The following is a 21907-nucleotide window of genomic DNA, read 5'->3' as shown; positions in this document are numbered from 1 at the left end:
CCCCCACCCCTCCCAAATTGGTGCTGGTGGGCAGTTTTTGGATCATTGAACTTTATCCAGTTAAAATCTCCAGGAGCTCCAATGAAGACTTCCATGCAGATTGCTGTATCCTTCTGGAGAGAGTTAGAGTTGACCTTTAAATGACATTACTTTCCCTAAAAGAAATTAATTGCATACAGAACTATAACAATCTTTCCTCTACTTTAACAAATCAATATCACCAGATCGTATACATTAGCTGTCTGATGCCTCCTGAGAGACAGCCCATAATTGCAAAACCTTCCTCTGACTGACTCCTTCAATTTAGTTTCAAGAGACAGTACATGTGGGAAACAGAGATGAAACAGGTCATGCTTCATATTAAAGAGCTCATTTCATGTAACCACCCAGTCCAGGAAGCTGCTTAGCAGACATCTGCTCCAACTGTAGGAGTTGATGAGTTTGGTACCACAGTCACTAGTGCCAAGTTAGATGGTTCATGTCTGCACAGTCACTGTATTATCCCCAGCATATGGTGACAAATTGCACACTGTTATCTGCGTTCATATCCTGAGGAGGACCCCCAAAGTAACAACAAAAACAAGAACGGCCTTTTCTCATCATTGCCTTCCCAGCTCTACAGAAATGTGTGTCATTTCTCTGGCATCCTGCATGTCTGTCCTGCAGTTTAACTGATGTCATGTAAAACCACCATGGCTATCAGAAGGAAGCCTGCACAATAAATGTTGAGTACATTTCTGGCCTCAGTAGCCACAGAGAAAACAATGTGGGCATATGAATGACACAGGTCTTCATGCATTAGCCAGTGCAACTCCTCTATCACCTCCTTGCTGAAGTACACTCATCTCCCTTACAACTGCTGTGTTATTTATAAGACACATCTTACTTTTCTACACATACTGTAACGCGTGTTTCATTAATACGAATTGGCTGTAATGCGATTGATGAATACTGGACGCTGTTTGGATAACGCGAACTTCCTCTTGTACAGGTATGGCGATTTTCTACAGCGATTTCCCTATAACGTGATTTTCTATGACAATTTTCTATAACATGATTTTCTATAGCACGAGATCACACAAAAATGCAACGATTGCATTATAGGCGACCTAACTGTACAAGAGCTTATGGAAGAGCTATCTCGTTTCCTCCATCCTCTCATGCACATACAACTCGCTCTCCTGTCTAATAATAAAGTACATAATATACCAATAAAGAATGCTGGAGCTGCTCCTGAGAAGCTTCCATTTTGTTAGGGAGTGAGTTTGCATGTCCTTTGTAAAGTCCAAGCCATCTAAGCTTGAATCGTACTTCAGACCCAGAAAACAGGTAGCAGATTGTAACTCAGCATGAGTTACGCCTTACATTTCACTGTCTAACAGAATAATCCTGGAATTAGTCTGCTTCAACACTTTTTTGATACATATAATTAGATGCCCAGGAACTAAATGAGAGTCAGATTAAATGGAAGTTTGGTAATTCTATCTTTGCTAAAATAAGACTGGTTTCACCAAATCTTCAACAAATGTGTCTTCTTTCAACAATCCTCAGGTTCTGTCCTACATTGATTATTTGTTCCAGGTTTAGTGTGAAAATCCGTGAAATTCTGCTAGCCAGTAAAGGGAATTAGCCTGATTTTAGGTCTCAAAGGCTCCAAAAAATGGCTTGGAATATTGCAAACATGATCTAAAAAAATTCGAGCATTTAAATTGAACATTGTACTCTAATTCAGTTTTAACTTTCCAGATTATGACCAGTCGAATCTGTTCACCTGTGCAAAGTAGATGTTGTATTTGGAAAATTACAGCTGCAAGTCACTGAGTTAAGAAGTGAGCAAATGTCAACAACAGTAGAGGTCTAAAAAAAATCAGAGGAAATAAATTCAGATTCAGGGGAAGCACTTCAGCATATAATGCAGTCCCAAGCCCTCATTTATCAGAGCTGTCATCAATTCACTGCAGAACATGTTTGTCGCAGTAATATTCTTGAAGCACTGGGGCTTCAGCAAGGCGGGGAACATGGAGCTGAGCAGCAATGATCAATACCAGCCCTGGTTTGATGCCATGCTGTGGTCACAAAATACACTGCAGGACAAAGTTCTGCAGTGAAAGAATATTTGGAAGCCCCCTTATGACACTGACAAAAGAAATAACCTTGAGACCAAAATGAAAAATGGTGCCAAACAGATGTTTGGAATGAACCCTTAAGTACAGATAGGAAAACAGAAAAGTATTTGTGCTACAGTTTTGAACCAGATCTCGTAGCACTGCAGTGTTTTGTTTAAGTCACCCTGGCAGAGTGGAAAATGAAATGGATATATAATAATCCTAACCTTCCAGAAATAAATCAACAGTATTTTGTATGATATAGCGAGAGAGCACACACTCTGCAGGGCAGCTACCATGAATTTATTCTCAATCATTTGCAGCTTTGTAACAGTCAGTGAAGATTCAACTCTAATCATTACTTTGCAGTACTAAATCAAAAATGTTTTAAATGTTTCTTGAGTTTAATTGAAATCAGGGTTGTATGCAACTTCCTCTTTGTGCTTGGTAGGGATACAAATAATAGATACAAATTATCACAAAGCAATACCTGCAGCTTTAACGTGACCAACCATAGATTTCTTATATCCTCAATTATCCTGCAGAAATATCCATTTATGCTGCTGATTTGTAAATGATAATTATTTACCTAGTGCATGACAAACCTAGAAAAATAGAAGTGTTACAAGATCATTTGCCACATCATGTGGAAAATCAGTTTGATCTATATTTCTAAAACTTTTTTGGACTCAATTTTATCACCTCTGTTCCATCAGTTTCATTCAAACAAGTGAGTAACTATAATTTTAGCAAATAAATATATCAAAAGATGCATCTACACACCGCCCATAACTATAGTTTTCTTTTCTGGATAGCTATTGAGGTAATGCCTCTCCATGTGCACTCATTTTCCTTGTTGGGCAGACATCAGATATGACATCTGCTTGGGTTTGATTTAAATCAATGGCCAATTGTTTTGGCATGCTTCATTCACATGAGGAAATTACAGACGTGAATCTCACAGCAATTCATTATTTTGTAATAAATAGGATATGCAAATCAGATTTATACAAATGTATCTGAAACAGTGGAACTTCATTCTTTGACCCAGCAATTGTTGTGAGGGTTGAAATTTATGTAGCGCTGAGTTATGACCGAGACAAGGAACATTGAGAAGGATCTGCTGGACTGAATTGGTTCACATTATGCCCAATTTCAATGAAATAAAATAGATCCAGGTGAATTTCAACAACAGCATACATTTAAATAGCACCTAACACATTCCAAGGTGCTTCAACAGAACATTGTCAAATAATATAAGGATATATTAGTACAAGTGACCAAACATTTGGTCAAAAAAGTGATCATTAGGGAATACCTTAAATTGGGAGAAAAAGATAGTTAAGTTTGGAACTAGGGAGTATAAACTGTGTGAGGGGACCTTTGCCTGAGTGAGATAGAGGCCGAATAAGTGTAACTTTGGTTCAAAATGGGAACTGGGTGGAAAAGAGAACTGAGGTGCTGTAAATCAAGTTTACTGCAATAAGTCAAGTCTCCAGAGTGGAGGGTAAAAGATGCAGATCGAGAGGTCAACTTGCAGTGTGGCTAGTTGTAGAGTGATGTCACAAAGAACAACATGATCTGTGTGCAGAGAAAGCAGCTGTTTTGTGAGTCAGATTGATGTGTATTTCTAGTCTTCAAAATAAAGATAAGATCACCGGTTTGTATTTAGGTAGCTCGTCTTTTTTCTCTCTTACTTAAAAACAATACCTTATTGAGTATAAAATAAATACTGGTGTGAAAACAAATAATTTAACAAAGTGTAAATGATAGAGCGTTCTTTAAGTATGAAGAGCAGCAGAAGTAGCATAACTAGTTAATAAATTAAACAAAATGTGTTAGTGATGGTAGGAAGTGAAATGTGTCACTGCTGCAGCATGTGGGAGCTCCTGGACACCAAGATGATCCAGAATAAACTCATCTGTAGCAATTTTTTGTATTTCAAGGGACTTCGGATCTGAGTTGAGGAGCTGGAGACTTCACTGTAGTCGTTGCACCACATCAAGAAGGGGTAAACATGGATACTTTCTTCCAAGATGGAGACATATACCTCAGATTAGGCCATTCAAAATTTTTCTGTGCTCAGGAACAGGAGGATATGGCTGCAAGTGAGGCAGATATGGCAACCAGGATACGGTTTGAGGAGCCTTGGTCTCTGCAATTATCCAAGATCTATGAGGTGCTATAATTAAGGACATCGTTTGGTGGGAAGGGAACTTGGAAGAGAGGGGAGGGATCCAATTGTTGTAGCCCATGTTGGTACCAGTGACATTGATAGAACTAGAAAGGACATTCAGTTGAAAGAATTTGAACAGTTAGGGACTAAACTAAAAAGCAAAACCTCCAAGGTACTAATTATGGGATTACTTCCTGACCCGCAGGTAAATTAGCATGGGGTAAATAAACTCAGGGAGTTAACGCATGACTCAAAGTTTGGAGCAAATGGAATGGGTTTGACGGAGGACTGGCACCAGCACTGTAGTGAAAGGGAACTGTTATGTTGGGGCAGGCTTCATTTTAACCATGCTGGGACCAGTGACCTGGCAAATCTAAACAACAGGGCTGCTGAGAGAGCTTTAAATTAAATAGATGTGGAAGGGTTCTGGAGAGGGAATACATAAGCTTGCAAAGGAAATGGAACTAAAGGCATCGCAGGGTGACTATTTAGATTATTATACCCAGTGTGAAACTGGAAGGGACGGAGTGTAAAAACATTACAAAAATGCAGCAAATAGAGTCAAATGGGAAAAAATGGTTTAAAAAGCCAAAAATTAATGGCTCTTTACTTAAATGCATTTGTACTCAGAACGTAATAAATTAATGGCACAAACAGAGTTAATAAGAATGATCTTATAGTTAAGACAGAGGCATGATTGCAGAGTGATCAAAGCTGGGAACTAAACATTCAGGGCTATGTGGCTTTTCAATAGGATGTGTAGTAAGGAAAACATGGTAGAGAACTTTCTTAATGTAAGATGAAATAAATATGAAAGGAAGAAATGATCTTGGGTTGGAAGATGTAGAAGCACTACTTAAATCAACAATGACTTTAATCTTCACGTAGATTGGAAAAATCAAATTGGCAGAAGTAGCCACAAGGAAAAGCTCATAGAGTATATTTGGGACAGTTTTCTAGGACAATATGTTGTGGATCCAAATAGGGATCAAGCAATTTTGGATTCAGTGATGTGTAATGAAGGCAGCATTAATAATAATAATTAATAACAAAGATTCCCTCAGAAACAGTGAATATAGTATGGTTGAATTAGTATGAGCTTTGAGAGTGAGAAACTTGGGTCAGAAACAACTGTATTAAGATTAAATAAGGGTAATCAGAAAGAGATGACTACAGAGTTAGTTGGACTGGACTTATCCACTCCTTATCCACTCTGTCTATATCCCTCACAATCTTGTACACCTCAATCAGTTTGCCCCTTATTCCTTTCTGCTCCAATGAAAACAACCCAAACCCAAGCAACCTTTCTTTATAACTTACATTTCCTGTCCCAGGCAGCATCCCGGTGAATCTCCTCTGCACCCTCTCCGGTGCAAACCTTCCTATAATATGGTGATCAGAGCTGCAGCTATGGTGTCACCAAAGTTCTATACGACTCCAACATAATTTCTCTGCTTTTGAATCTATGTCTCGATTGACAAAGGTCAAGCATCCCATATGTCGTTTCACCAACCTACCATCATGCTTTACTGCCTTCAGCGGTCTATGGAAGTTTGGAATGAAGATTCCAAAATTTTACCTTAATTTATGTTACAAGATTAGGACAAGAGAACATGGATTCAAAATAGGAAAAAAGTATTTTGAGATTTGATCAAAACTGGACAGATGAGTTAAAAGGGTTTGACTTGTGAAAGGGAAATGATGGAAAATTACATCAAAAAGCAGTCACACACACAGGCTACTATTCACTGGTTTTCTTCATATTTGTTTAAATTGTAGAAGGTTAGAAGCAGACAGAAGTCTGGGTATTTCACAACATTTATTGTTAGAAGATAAGGGGAGCTACAAATAGAACAGTGGCACTTCATGCGTGCCAGGCAGCTCACTGGAGGGAACACACCTGCTCTACATAACGTTTTCTGTTTTTGTTTTTGATTTCCACCAGTTTGCTATTCACTTGCTCATTTATTTCCTCTCCTGGTTTGTGATCATATTGCCTTTTGGTAACACTTGAGTCATTGTTTAGTGTCCATTCCAAACTCCATTCCTTAGTGACCAACTCCATCTCCCTGGAAATAGTTTTAGATTAAACTGGTCTGTTTGCAACCTTAGTGTCACACCTGATACCTAGTTGTGCTTCCAACTCATTTTCATGTCATCACTAAAGCCACCTCTTCCCATCTCCGTAATATTGTCAACTTAGTCCTGTCTCAGCACACATATAGCTGAAACCTTCACAGCCTGATGATTTCAAAACAGAGATAGTAGGAACTGCCGATGCTGGAGAATCTGAGACAACAAGGTGTAGAGCTGGATGAACACAGCAGGCCAAGCAGCATCAGAGGAGCAGGAAAGCTGAAGTTTCGGGTCTAGACTCTTCTTCAGACCCTTCTGAAGAAGATTTCAAAACAGTCTTGCCTAATATTCCACATTCTGTTATCCATAAAGTTGACCTCTTCCAAACCTCTGTTAGCTGTGTCTTGAGTAAGTCTTGTGTACCCTGTTACATCTGTGATAACTGACATACATTGGCTCCTGGTCAAGCAATATCTTTCTTTTATTTCTCTCATCCTTATTTCAAATCCCTCCATGGTCTCATTCCTCTGTCTCTTTATAATTACTCCCAGATCCAGAACTCTGTGATATGTATGCACTTCTGTAATTCTGGTCTCTTGTACATCCTCAATTGCAATTGTTTCGTCATTGGTAGCCATACCTTCAGTTGCCACAGAAGTCCTGGAATATCTTTTCCCAACCTTCCTGCCTCTCTATTTCAATTTCTTATTTTAAGACATTCCTTAAAACCTGTCTCTTTGACAAATCTTTTGGTCATTTGATTTACTATCTCCCTATGTGGTTTGGTGTAATAGTTTGCTTTTTGTTGTTTTTGAGGAGCACCTTGAAGCATTTCATTATCTTAAAGATGCTATATAAATGTAAAAGGTCAGAAGTCCAGCTGAAGGAGCAATGCTCCGAAAGCTTGTGATTTCAAATAAACCTGTTGGACTATAACCTGGTGTTGTGTGACTTCTGACTTTGCCCTCCCTAGTCCGTCACTGGCACTTCCACATCATGTAAATGTAAGTATAAAGTAGGAAACCTCAACTGAAGCCATAACAGAAGATTTTTCTTTTGGCTGAAGGATCAACCAGATTACAGACACTTTTGACATGTCTCCTTAGGCCACAATATAGAAAGGATTAGAACTTTTGTTTTTATAGTCTGCCACATATCATTATTGTTGGTCATTTTCAGTTTATCACAATATTCTTTCAATTTTAAAATGAGGCATCTGTTTAGAATTGTATCTACAAAATAAGTGTTATGATTTGAGAATACGCTTGAGGGATCATTAATGAGATTTGACAATATCGTGATTAGAGCAAGTTCATAATATGCTGGCACTGTGACAAATCCTACAGATTTTGGACTGACTATAAGTAGAATGGTTGGTTGTTCAATTAACGCAATTTTGTACAACAAGTTGCGGGTGTACGTGAAATACAGCTTTAAGAGCCGATTTGAGCATTAACAAATTACATGCCACAGCAAATCACTTTGCGACAGCCCCATGATAAATTGTAGTAGCTACAAAATATCTTTCTTTTAAATTTGTCAGGAAACAGGAAAGTTCAATGTGTTGTTTTATTTAAGTATAAAACAATTATTTATTCATGCTGCGTATCATGCAGTTGTTGTCTCACTTTCTGTTAAGTAGACCATTAAATCAAATGTGGCATGAGGCAGATGCAGTTCTGAGCTTCATCTTGATTGCCTTTATGAACTAACAAAGCTCAGCTTCTTGACAATTTGTTTTCTATGTTCTTTGGCATTCCGATCTGCTTGATCAGAGCTGCTTAACTGCAGTAGTAATAAAATGTGAGTGCAGTTGTGTGCTTTTCTCTGAAAAGTGGAATTAAACTGGCCATGCTTATTTTATGCAGGATCACTGATCTATATTCACCAAAAAGATTTTCATTCCATTCCTCTCGACTGGATTTGCCCCACAGAAAGAAGAGAGAGAGAACATCTTTTTGAAAATTGTTTTCATCTCATGATGGAACTGGTTTCCAACTATTTGATGAATGGTAGGGGAGAAAATGAGATAACAAGGTGTAGAGCTGGATGAACAGAGCAGGCCAAGCAACATCAGAGGAGCAGGAAAGCTGACGTTTCGGGCCTAGACCCTTCTTCAGAAAAAGCTATGTTTGGGCAAAGGGTACAATAGTTATTGAGATCCTTTCAATTGCTTGTGACTTGTGAAACTGAGTGAAAATTAAAATGATTTGAAACTTCTGTTTCAACCCTATCTTCTGATTTACATGTAGTCCTTTACTCTGCAGTAATTTTTAAAAATCTGCAATGGACAAAGGAAGGGAACAGCATGGACTAAGAAATTTGCAAAGACCAAGTTTCATTATCTATTGTGAGATGGCAAAAGCCTCGCTTATATTAAAGTGAATGTTGCCATGATCAGTTTGTTGTTATTATAAAATTATCCTCTTGGATCAACTAGATGAAAACTGATACAATTCGTATTACATTCCCTTCCCTCTGCCATGAGGTATTCTAAGGTACCATTATTTGGCTTGTCCGCATCATACCTGACAACACAGAAAGATGTCTGAAATGAAACATATGTTGCCAACACTTATATTCTTTCATTTTGCATATGGTATACAGGATTTTCTTAAATCGGTTTACGTAACTAGTTATTATTCCACTTTTATCTATAAATTAGACTTCCTTCTATGTTGTAACTGTTCTATATTGATCACATAGCCCATGTATCATGTGTGTTGTACTCCTTGGTCATTTGTGCCTGAAAAAGTAACCATGTAAGCTGAAGATAAAACAGGTCTCTGAAGGGTCTAGGTCCGAAATGTCAGCCTTCCTGCTCCTCTGATGTTGCTTGGCCTGCTGTGTTCATCCAGCTCTACACCTTGTTATCTGCTGAGGAAACCTTACTTTATCTATTATGTTAACATGCATCAGCATACGATTGGGCCAAAACCAAGTTTACTGTTGTCATCCAGTCACAAGTGAGGGGGTAAGGAGTTTTCTGTAGCACAAGGACCATATTGTGGTATTTCTTGTAATAAGCAATGACTTTCATGCAAATGGATAATCAGTGATTGATAATTACAACAGTTTGCTAATTAAGATTATTCAAGAAAATTCATAACAGTATCATTGATAATTTAGAGGGAGTTAAATGTAAGTTCAAGGATATAAATATGATTAATTACTGTAACTAACCCATATTTCATTTAGCTGTATGCTGGTATATGTCTGCAGTAAGTCAATAACCATATATCTAGGATGTCCCATTTATTTATATTTGTCTACAATAACAATAGACTTCTACCATAATAGGATCTCAGGAATGCTTCAACTGATCATTTCACTCTGTTGTTAAACAAAAGATATGCATATAACCATTTTTTGATGGGCTACAGCATACAAAACATAAATCAGTGGATGATTTTTAAAACAAAGGGCAAATTTACTAATTTCTTGAAATCAAAACAACTATTGGAGAAGGTTGTTTACCACTGAACTGAGATTAAATAATATACGTTTTGATGAGTTTCCAGAACTGATTGAAGCATTCAAACTTACTGTCATGAGCAGATGTGGTAAGTAAGCAGCAAAGCTATATCTTCAAGATAAACGTCAAGTGAAAACCATATTGTACCAATCAAAGTAACTTTCAAGATAGTTCTGACAAAGAGTCATTTCAGACTTCAAACATTAATCCTGTCTCTCTCCACAGTTGCTGCCAGACATGTTGAGTTTCTCCAGCATTTTCTGTTTTTATTCCAACTTTCAAGCCAAGTCAACTTCAGTTGCGTGTGACATAACCCACATGCTGAAAATAGTCTGGAAACCAACAGAGGATATCTCTGGGGAAAATTCATTCTTTGCTGATAGTGTCAATGGGGCACTCCAAAAATAATCAATGAAAAAAGTGGGCATATGATATAGATCTTCAGAAAAATAGCCAGTTAAAACATAATATTTAGCAAATTACAAAATACAACATACTGTATGCAGCTTTAGAGGTAGCAAACTATACATAAAGCACAGTATCAATTTGGAATCAGCAATGAAATAGTAACAATAGTGCTTTTAATGCACAGATATTATCAGGTTTTGGCAGAAACATAAAACTAGAAAGAGGGTAGGCCATTCACCCCTTGGAACATGCACAGCCATTCATGGATGATCCTCTATCTCAATGCCATATTCTAACTTGCCCTTTGTAGCCCTTGATGCCTTTAATATCTTCTAAAAATTCAATTTTTTTAAATACATTCAGCCGTGATAACTTTCTGGGGTAAAGAAATTCATACTTTCACGACCCTGTGAGTAAAGAAATCTTTCCTCATCACAGTCCTAAATGACCAACACCATATTCTGAATATTGTGACCCCTTGTTCTAGATTACCCATTAGCCTTTCTGCATAAGGTCTGTTTAGCCCTGTTTGAATTTTATATGTTTCAATCAGATCCACTCTCATCCTTTTAAGTTTTAATTAATACTTACTCATCAAACCAATCTCTCCTCATAGATTTCCCCTAAGTTTATGGAGATGCAGGTTCACTAGAACCTCCGCTATGAACCTCCATTGTGAACCACTGCTGCTCTCACTCTGTGGCATGCATATCCTTTCTTTTGTAGAGAGACTAAAACTAAACATGATATGCTCGGTTTTATCTCTCCAAGGCCCTATATGAATGCACTAAGACTCAAATCCTCTTGTGGTGAAGGCAAACATACCACTTGCTTTCCTAATTCCAAGGCTTAATAATATCAGGAGCTGGGTGGCCCTGACAGGATCCAAACTCTGAATGTCAGTGAGTGGATAATTGCCTAGCAAGTGTTGCTAGCTAAAATTATTGATGACCCCCTTCCATCACTTTTTTGATATTTGAGAGCAGATCAATTGATCTGGTTGGATGTGTCCTGCTGCTGGAGTGCAGGAAAAGCTGGGAAATTTTCTGTAATGTTGTGTTGATACCAGTATTTTGCTGTACTGGAACAGCTTTACGAGCGACAGACATCTCCAGTAATATTGCCAAACTGTGGTCAGAACCCATAGCCTTTATAGTATCCAGTGCCTTCATCTGTTCCATGATATAGTGCAAAATAAATCAAATTGCCAAAGACTGGCATCCATGCTGTTGAGGACATCTGGAGGAGGCCAAGACAGATCATTGCAAGATTATTGCAAATGTGTGAGATTCATAGAAATATAGAAAGATAGAAGATAGGAGCAGGAGGAAGCCACTCAGCCCTTTAAGTCTGCTCCACCATTCTTCACAATCATGACTGATCATCCAACACAATAGCTTAATCCTGCTTCCTCCCCCTAACCTTTGATCCCATTTGCCCCAAGTGCTATATCTCATCTTTTGCATTGATTTGTTGGGTTCCTCCATCACTGAGAATGGACATAATTTGAAGTCCACTCCCTCAGTGAGTTATTTAATTGTCCGCCAATATTCATGACAGGATGGGGCAGGACTGCAATTTTATCTTAGATTTGATTGTGGATTCACTCCGCCTTGTCTATTACTTTTTGCTCGAGCTGTTTGGCACACAAATAGTCAGCCCTGAGTTGTAGCTTCACCAGGCTGACATTTCATTTTTTGTGATGCCTTGTTCTAAGCCAAACTTGTCATCCTGGACTCTTCATTGACCCAGGATTGATCCCTTGGCTTATTGGTAATGATGAAGATGGGAATATGAGCCCTGATAATGGGTCCTGACCCGAAGCATTGACTTTCCTGCTCCTCTAATGCTGCCTGACCTGATGTGTTCCTCCAGCTCCACACTGTATCGAATATGACAGGCAATGGTGGGATTCAAGCCCTGAGTCTCCAGAACAATTACTGGATCTCTGAGCTATAGAACAACGACAGGTCCACTAAACTGTCAACTCTCCATCTTATCTATTATTGATTCTCCTGTCTCACTCCTTAGCAGACGAACTCTGACTTTACTTTCTCTTTTCCTTCTTAGCTACCTGTAGAAACTATTTTTTTCCACTCCTTACTCTCATGCTCTAATTTCTTCCTTCTGATTGACCTTACGTCATTCTTTGCTGTTGTTTATATTCTGATAAATCATCTGACTTGTCACGTACCTTTGTGCTGATATATACTTATTTCCTTAAGTTTGATGGTTTGCCTAACTTCTCTAGTTAATTCCACATGGTGGGTCCTCCCTTTAGAATTGAACGATTCTATGGCTCAAGATTTTCTGATGGCCCAACAGACATTTCTGCAGCATAGTTGGGAGTTGCCACGTGCCATCCCAACATAACAGACGTCCAAGGAATTGCCAAGGAAATTGGAGATTCAACTGAGCAAGTCACCTCGGCCTGCAACTGTCCAGAAGTATCCATTTTAATCAGAGAGTTTAGAGGATTCTGCTACACTTAAGTAAATATTTGCTCAGGAAGAGTTCGATAATTAAATACTTAGTCAAACTGTCCCCCAACGTGTCTCACACACTCACAGTTATAGCTTCCCCAGACTCCATCAGACCCCAGTCCCTTACCCAAACCAAGCCACCCATTCACCGAGATCTGAAACCTGTTTGCCAATAGACCCTCCCCAACCCCTCTTCCCATGCCACAAGACATGTCTCCAATTCCCCAATACCTGACATACATCCCGCTCCCATGACCAGACAGTTCTTCCCATTGTACCTGGAACTAAATACCCCCTTACCTCACCACCAGACCCTACACATCCACCCTCCAACGGACCCAATGTCTCCCATCTACCGTGAAATACCCAAAACACTTCACAATGTTACTTTGTCACCTTTCAACTTTGGCACACATGGTGTCTTATGTTGGCACACTACCCAGATAGCACCTTACTTTCCTGGCAACCTACTTACCTGGAATCCTAATCCTACCCACCCGGTACCTTACCCATATGGCAACCTACTTTCTTTCCATATGGCTCCCAATGCACCCTAGCACCCTAACCACCTGTAGCCCACTTACTTGGCACACAACTCTATACCCACCTGGCACCCTTCTCACTAGCACCCAAAGTTCACACTTACAAAATTATAATTTCACCAGAGCTGTCTGTGATACTGGAACTTTAAGTCTCAGAATGCAGCAACTGACTGCCATGAAAATGTGAGGCTTAGTCGTCAACCAACTATTTTGCATTTTAAAAGACTCGGCAGAATGAAACTACAGCTTCACATTTCTGAAGGAGGTCTGATCAGAATCTTCTATCAGCAATATAAAGTTTTCTCGTGGCATAAAAAGGCATGGCAAACTGTGTGTGATTTCTACTTCTCAGAAAATGCAGCCCTGTTTCCCAAGTCTTAATTTCATTAGTAAGTGTAGTGTCCTACCAATATAGACTTCAGTCTAGATTTCTGTCAGTCAATATCCTTAGGACACTACACTTACTAATAAACATGTCAGTCAATCCATGGGTCCATGACCCAAGCTTTAAAAAATGATTGTTCAGACGTCAGAATTTTGGTCTGAGCTGAAAGGGTTAGTTTCAAGTCAGGCCTAGAGGCCCTATAAAAGTTATAAGGAGGACACTGAGCGCACAGGCAGGCAGATCAGAAGGCCTGCCTTCGGCTAAAGATAAAACACCCTTCTATCCCTTACTCTCACATGTCTTCAACCCTCCCTTACTCCCCATCCCTGATTCATGCTAATCCATGCCACCTGATGCCCTTTGGCCACCCCATAACCCCTCACACACTTCACGCCAACCTCTGTCCCTTTACAAATCCCCATGTTCCACTATTGCCACATACCAACTTAATGCCAATTCACAGAAAACCATGATCCCCACATATCACTGTTACCTTATCTGCTAATTCACCCAGTATCCATCATGAATAGACTCAGTATACCCGAAACGTCAACTTTCCTACTCCTCTGATGCTGCCTGGCCTGCTGTATTCCTCCAGCTCTACACTGTATTGACTCTGACTCTAGCATCTGCAGTTCTTGCTATCTCCTACTGTCCTCAGTGCTTCTTTCAATTCATTCTCAACATTAAGGAGCACTGATTCATCAGCAAAGAGGGTCGGGATGGTAGGGGTCAGGAGATGTCTTTATTCATGTTTTATTTTTGATGTTATGAGATTTCATACAGTCTAGAATCAATCTTAAGGACTCCCAGCACAATTCCCTTTCCAGTCTAAACCCTTAGCTACCACATCTCATTCTTCTATCCTACCGGTGAGAGAGGATGTACTCAGGAGTGGTAATGATGGTGTCTGTGTTATTGTCTACAAGATATTATTCAATGAATATGGCTATGTCAGGCTTTTGCTTGCTTAGTCTTTGAGATAGATCTCACAATTTTGGCACAAGTCCTGAGGACTTTACATTTGCTATCCAAAGAAACATACAAAGTTCAGAACTGCTCTAACCCAGGTCTACTCTGCACACCATATTTCACACTCCTGGGCAATTAAATAGCATACCATCTCCATGAACTACATACCTGTGAAATATAACAGCTCACGTGGAAATGGGAAGTGCTGGGCTTGTGATTTCCAGGCTCATCCACCATCCTTGCGACAATACAGACACATTCTATTGTGCCATAAAGTTCAGCCCTTTATGTTGAAACATGAGCAGCAGAGAAAACAATTAAGAATGATTGACGTGATATTCTAATTGTCAATATGCTTGTCACCCAAGTAGAGGAATTATATATTTATGTCAAAGCAAGACCATTTTTGGGAGCACAAGGTACAGTTTGGAACATTTGTTAGATACCTTGGTCTGAAGCAATGCAAGGAGAATATCATTGTTCATTATGTTTCACCTAATATCATTAACAATAGAAATTTAAGAATGCCAATGCAATCCACAATATTATAGTCCCAAACAGAATGTCAGAAATATGCCTTCTTCGAAACATAGTTGTTTCTGTTTCTATATTTTCCATTTGGCCAAAGTTACAGCAACGTCGGGTCAGTTTTAATCTAGTGAAATAAAGATTTGAATCTGAAGCATTGGAAATTATAGGGCTGTGCAAAGATTTCACCCGTATATTTTTATTCAACAATTTACAGCATTGGGTTAATTAGCCAGAAACATTTCCATCTACTACATGTGTCAAATATAGGATTCAGTAACTGATAATTGAAAGTTTAGGTTTATGAACTGCTTGAAGAGCAAAATCTACCGAAGTTGGAAAATGCATTCTGTGCGAATACCGAGCAAGTTAGCCACCACCTGTGGAGAAAGAAAGAAAGTTAACATTTTACGTTTGCCTTTCTCTCTCCACAGGTGCTGCCAGACCACCGCGTGTTCCCAATTTTTGCTGTTTCTATTTCCCATAAAATAATGGTTGACTATCAACTCTGGATTTAATAATGCTGCTGCCTAAAGATCACAAATCATGGATCCAGATGCTTCCACAAAGAGATTGCTCAGGAAATCAATAATGTTATAACTCAGCAGAGATCCAAGACGAACAATGTAGCTAGACCAAATACATTTAGAAGGAGGAACCTAAACTCCAAGCAGAGGAAATAAAATGCACAATTTGATTCGTGATAGCAACACAGCTATCTGCCACTCAGAGTGTCATGCTGTGTGGTGAACATACTGTGCACTCAATGGAGCTGCAGTATTGAATGATATTTCCTCACATATTAGCCATTAAGGGATAGTGAAAACAAAAACCACCACGGAACTGAAGTATGGTACCTAAGTACGTACATTAAAGTGAAAGAAGCTTTTAATAGAGGAATCAACTATAAAGTTATACTAGTTAACATGAGACAGCATCATTTGTCATTGACTGATTTATCAGACTATCTTTATCAGTCAGTAGATTGGATTCATTTTATGGGTCTTTCCTTTCAGAGACTAGGTCAAATTCTTATAGAGTTATAGAGTCATACAGCATGGAAATAGACCCTTTGGTCCAACCAGTCCATGCCGAACATACTCCCAAACTCAATTAGTCTCACCTGCCTGCTCCTGGTCCATATCCCTCCAAACCTTTCCTATTCATGTACTTATACTCTATGAGCTTGAGAAAATCTGATGTATGCTTTCATTGTTCAGAAGCTGCGCACCCAACCCATGCATAATTTCAGATCTCATTTTTGTCTTTTCACACTGGAGTTGGGTTCACAGTACAGTTTGTGAGCTACAAACCAGTGCAGATAGCATCAAAGTGCCGAGATCGACCTGTTAAAACAGTTGATAATTTGACAATCCACAGTGGTTATCAAAGGTTTTGCTTTCTTTGACATGGGGTAATGAATGCAGGTCTGCTTTTATAATGTTTGACATAATAGTGGAAGATTAAAGGTTTTAAATGTGCTTTCATAAATGGAAGGGTTTGTTTTCTAACTAGAGTAAAAGTTGTAATAGATATTTAGACATTTATTTTGTCTACTGACAACATAGTTCATGAGATCTATCCATGGTGTATTCTAGATGAGTGGGCATTGTATAAGGACAAAAGTCACAGTTTGGAATGTATTGGCATTAAGTTTGCATGGGTCTATGACAGGTCATGTGAGATGGGGCAAGGGTGGAATGGGGGCATCAAGGTGACATGGAGATCAGGGCGAGAGGATCTACAGGATGTACAGAAACAATTGGAATGAAGTCCCAGAGAACCAAAGCAGGCATTTTAAACAACCCTTCTCAGAACTCAGAACTTGCCAATCTGCACCTCTAATCTGTGTCTTGGGGGTGTGGCTTGCCTAATTCCCTTCCAAATCCACAATACCAATCCCCCAAATGAAAATTGTGTCTGATAAGGTATTTTCTCCTGAGGCAGATGTGGCAAGCCTAGAAATTTCCCAACTCTCACTACCTGCCTTGGGAGACAAAGTAGAGCCGAATTGCAAGAAGCTTCGAGTTACCTTGGAATTCACTAATAAATGTAAATAAAGACAAATATAGCTTGAAAGAAAGAGAAATAGGTGAAAAGTTTTAAAAATTCCTTAGTTTATGAAATAAAATAGTACTTTTTTGATTTTCTTTGTACATTACATATTAAAACCAATTTTCTCACAGACTCATTTAAAAGGAAGTTATATAGTGAAATTATACTTAAAATCAGAGCAGACTGAATTACCTTTTTCATATGCTTAATAGTAAGTAATCACATTCACAATTATCATGCATTCTTACTTAATCTGGACAATTTAATTGTCATATAATTTGAACTAAATGTACAAAGAACGATCTCAATGCCACAAGGAGGTAGTCAAAATTATTTAATGAAAAATATGCAGCAACTTTTATATCTATTAAATGATATCAGACTTATCAGATATCTGTTTCTCCTGTATACGAATGATGTTGGTGAGGATGTGTCCCTTCATGCTCTGTATTTCAGTGTGCGCAGTTTGCATTGCACTCAAGGACCTGATTTTAGCAGTTGAACATATTCAATGACTTCACTTGAAAACAGTGAATGCATATCGGGTAGGCATATTTCCATGTTGGCACACCTCAGAAAGCAAAGGAAATTCAAGCATTGCCAGGATTTTAAAGGCAGCAATAAGAAAGGAGCTGGAAAATTGGTGTGCCCTGAAAGAAGCTGTAGATAGTTGGTATTTCAGTGGACATCTGGAATCAATAGTGTAATGGGAATGAGGTAGGGGAGAGACTGGATTGATCTGGACTACACTTGCTAGGAGTTGAGAAGAATGAGGGGGATTTCATAGAAAACTATTAAATTCTAACAGATTAGACAGAGTTGATGCAGGAAGGATGTTCTCAATGACCAGGGAGTCCAGACCAGGGGTCATGGTCTAAAGATAAGGGGTAGGCTTTCAGGACAGAATGGGAGGAATGTCTTTACCCAGAGAATAGTTTGCCTGTGAAATTCTCTGCCACAGGAAACTGTTGAGGCCAAAACATTGAAGACTTTCAAGAAAGATGTAAATACAGTTCTTAGGACTAAAGGGATCAAAGGATACAGGTGAAAGTGAGAACAAGCTACTGAGTTGGATGATCATCCATGATCATAATGAATGGTGGAAAAAACTCAAAAGGCCAAATAGCCTATTCCTGCTTCTATTTTCTATGAAGAAACAGAAAATGATTGGGCCTAGGACACTACCCAAGGAGCATTGGCAGGGATGCCCAGGGACTGAGAAAATTGACCTCCAATATTTACTGTCATCTTCCTTTGTACAAGGTATGACCCCTCCATTAGTGAAGAGCTTTCCTTTTAATTCCCATTGACATTAGTTTAGTGAGGGCTCCTTGACGCCACACATGGCGAAATGCTGCCTTGGTGTCATGTGCAGTCACTCTAACAAGCCCTTTTGTGTTCAGCTTCTTTATTCATGTTTGGAGCAAAGCTGTAATAAAGTCAAGAGTTGAGTGATCAATGAACAGGTTTTTGTTGAGTAAGTGCCATTTGATAGTACACCTTCCATCATTTTGCTAATGGTTAAGAGTAGACAGGTGGACCATAATTGGGTGGGTAGAATTTGCCCTTGTTTTTTTTGTGGATAGGACATACCTGGACAATTTTCCACATTGCTGGGTAGATGTCAGCATCGGAACTGCACTGAAACAGCTTGACTAGGGACAATGGTTTGTCTTCAGTACTATAGGTGGAATGTCAGCAGGGACTATAGATTTTACTGTTTTCATTACTTTCATCCTTTTTTTTGATATCAACTGGAATAAATCAAATTGGCTTAAGGCTGATATCTGTGATGCTGGAGAGTTCAGGAGTACAGCAAAATGGATCATCCACTTGGCACTTTTGGTTGAAGATGATAGCAAATACTTCAGCCTTGTCTTTTGCACTGAAGTGCTATGCTCTTCATTTATGAGGATGGGGATATTTGCAGTGCATCCTCCTCCAGTAAGTTACTTATCCAACACCTTTCCCAACTGGATGTGGTAGGACTGCAGAGCTTGGATCTGATCTGTCCTTTCTGGGTTTGGATAGCCTTGTCTATCACATCCTGCTCCTGTTGCTTAGCATACACATAGCCTTTGTTATAGCTTCAGTAAGTTGACAATTCATATTTAGATATAACTGGTACTACTCCTAGAATGCCCTCCTGAGCTTTTCCTTGAAACAGAATTAATCTGCTGACTTGGTGGTAATGGTAGAGTGAGGATATGTGAGGACATGATTTTACAGATTGTGGTTGAATAATATTCTACTGTTGCTGAAGGCTCACTGCACCTAATAGATGCCCAGTTTTGAGTTGCTAGAATGAGTGATCCCTATTGCATTTATTATGGTGGTAGTGCCATACAACATGATAGAGAGTATCCTCAGTGTGGAGAAGGGACTTCATTTCCATAAGGACTGTGCAGTGATCCCTTCAACTGATTCTGTCATGGACAGATTCATCCATGAGTAGTAGATTCATGAGGACGAGGTCAAGTACATTCCCCCCACCCCCACCCGTTAGTTCTATCTCCATCTGCTCCAGGCTAAACCTAGTAGCTGTGTCCTTTAAGACACAACCAGCCTCAACAGTAGTGGTGCTGCTGAGCCACTCTTGGTGGTGGCCACTGAAATCGTCCTCCCAGCATACATTCTGTGCACATGCCACCCTTGGCACTTCCTCCAAGTGGTGTTCAATATGGGGAATAATTCATTCATTAAGGGTGGGGGTGAGGGGGAAGTGGAGACAGGGTACAGTTGGTGGCAATTAACAGGACATTTCCTTGCCTAGGCTTGATCTGATGTCATGAGATTTCATGGGAATCTGGAATCAATGTTGAGGACTCCTGGCAACTCCCTCTCAACTGTGTATTAGTGTGTTGACATCAAAATTGGTCTGGTGGGATGGAAAATACCCAGGAATAACAATAAAGTTCCTGGTACATACTCCTACTCACAGGATTACACGTTACAGACAGTGTCAGGCTATTGCTTGTCTAGAATGTGGGACACCTCTCCGAGTTTTGGTACAAGACCCTAGATGTTATGGGCAGCACGGTGGCTCAGTGGTTAGCACTGCTGCCTCACAACACCAGGAACCTGGGTTCGATTCCACCCTTGGGCGATTGTCTGTGTGGAGTTTGCACATCCTCCCCGTGTCTGCATGAGTTTCTCCTGGGTGCTCCGGTTTCTGCCCACAGTCCAAAGACGTGCAGGCTAAGTGGATTGGCCATGCTAAATTGCCATAGTGTTCAGGGATGTGTAGATTGGGTGGGTTATAGGGGGATGGATCTGGGTGGCATGCTTTGAGGGTCGGTGTGGACTTGTTGGGCTGAAGGGACTGTTTCCATGCTGTAGGGATTCAATGATCATCGATGTTAGTAAGGGTGTCTTCACTGGATCAATAGGATTGTGGTGCTATTGTCATTTCCAGTGCCATGGTCGATACTATATGATCCATTTGGTTTACCTCCCTTTATCAGAATTTATAGCAGTTTGATGCACCTGAGTGATTTTGCGAGGACATTGAAGAGTTAACCACAATGCTGCAGATTTGGAATCACATGTAGACCAGACTAGGAGGATGACAGATGTTCCTCCCTACAAGAAATTAGTGAAGCAGACGAGTTTTACAACAATTGACAATGGTTTGATGGTCACGATTAGAGTAGTTTTTAATTCCAGATTTTAATAATTGAATTCAAGTTTCATCATCTGCCAGCATGGGATTCAAACCCAGTCTCCCACATCATTATTTTTGGTGTCTGGATTACTACTTCAGTTATTTTAAAAGGAATTAAATTATTCACGTAATTTCTAGGTCAAAGAAACTAGTAGCACAATGATCGGAAGTAATGCCGTCAACTTCATTTAAGATATAAATTTATCCATAGAACTTAAGGCTTACTTTTAAAGTTAAAGTTAATTAATTTATATTTCAATTGGGATTAACCCTGTTATACTCTGCATGGACCACACAGGGAGGTACTCTGAGATAACAAGGTGTAGAACTGGATGAACATAGCAGGCCAAGCAGCATCAGGGGTGCAGGAAAGCTAATGTTTCAGGTCTGCACCCTTCATCCAGACCTGAAATGTCAGCTTTCCTGCTTCTCTGATGCTGCTTGGCCTGCTGTGTTCATCCTGCTCTACACCTTGTTATCTCAGATTCTCCAGCATTGGCAGTTCCTACTATCACAGGGAGGTACTCTTTTGTGTTTTGGCTTTATGTTATATGTTCTTGATAACAGAAACAAACAGTTCAGTTGGAAAGTGACTGAAAATCAAGGAGAAAAAGGATTAAGTATTAAGTTGCCCTGTGTCTTAAGTGAAGAAAGTACTAACTTTATTGTTCATTGCACAAAATGCAGTGCAAACTCATGCTCAGTTTGGAGATAGTATTCATGAGGGGAAAAGACCCTCGAAGGTTTCCTAGCTTATAGGAACAGGAAGAGATCTATAATAAGTGTCATAGAGAACAAGCATAAGGCTACCCTCATTAGAAAGAGATGACAGGGTGGTGGATTAACCTGGAGGTTGCCACAGACGAGGGGAGAGTTTGAGAAGGTAACCTCAGTGGATGCAGGAGCTGAACTCATACTGTTAGCATCACAAACTTGCTTTCCAATCAACTGAGCTAACCAACCCGCATAAACAGTTTGGAGAAAGGGGTCTGCATTGCTCGAAAGCCAGGGTAAGATAGATTATTTACAACATTAGGC

Source organism: Rhincodon typus, chromosome 25 (genome assembly GCF_021869965.1).
Source record: "Rhincodon typus isolate 14 chromosome 25, sRhiTyp1.1, whole genome shotgun sequence".
Lineage (NCBI taxonomy): Eukaryota > Metazoa > Chordata > Chondrichthyes > Orectolobiformes > Rhincodontidae > Rhincodon > Rhincodon typus.
Note: the sequence above shows the minus strand (reverse complement) of the source record.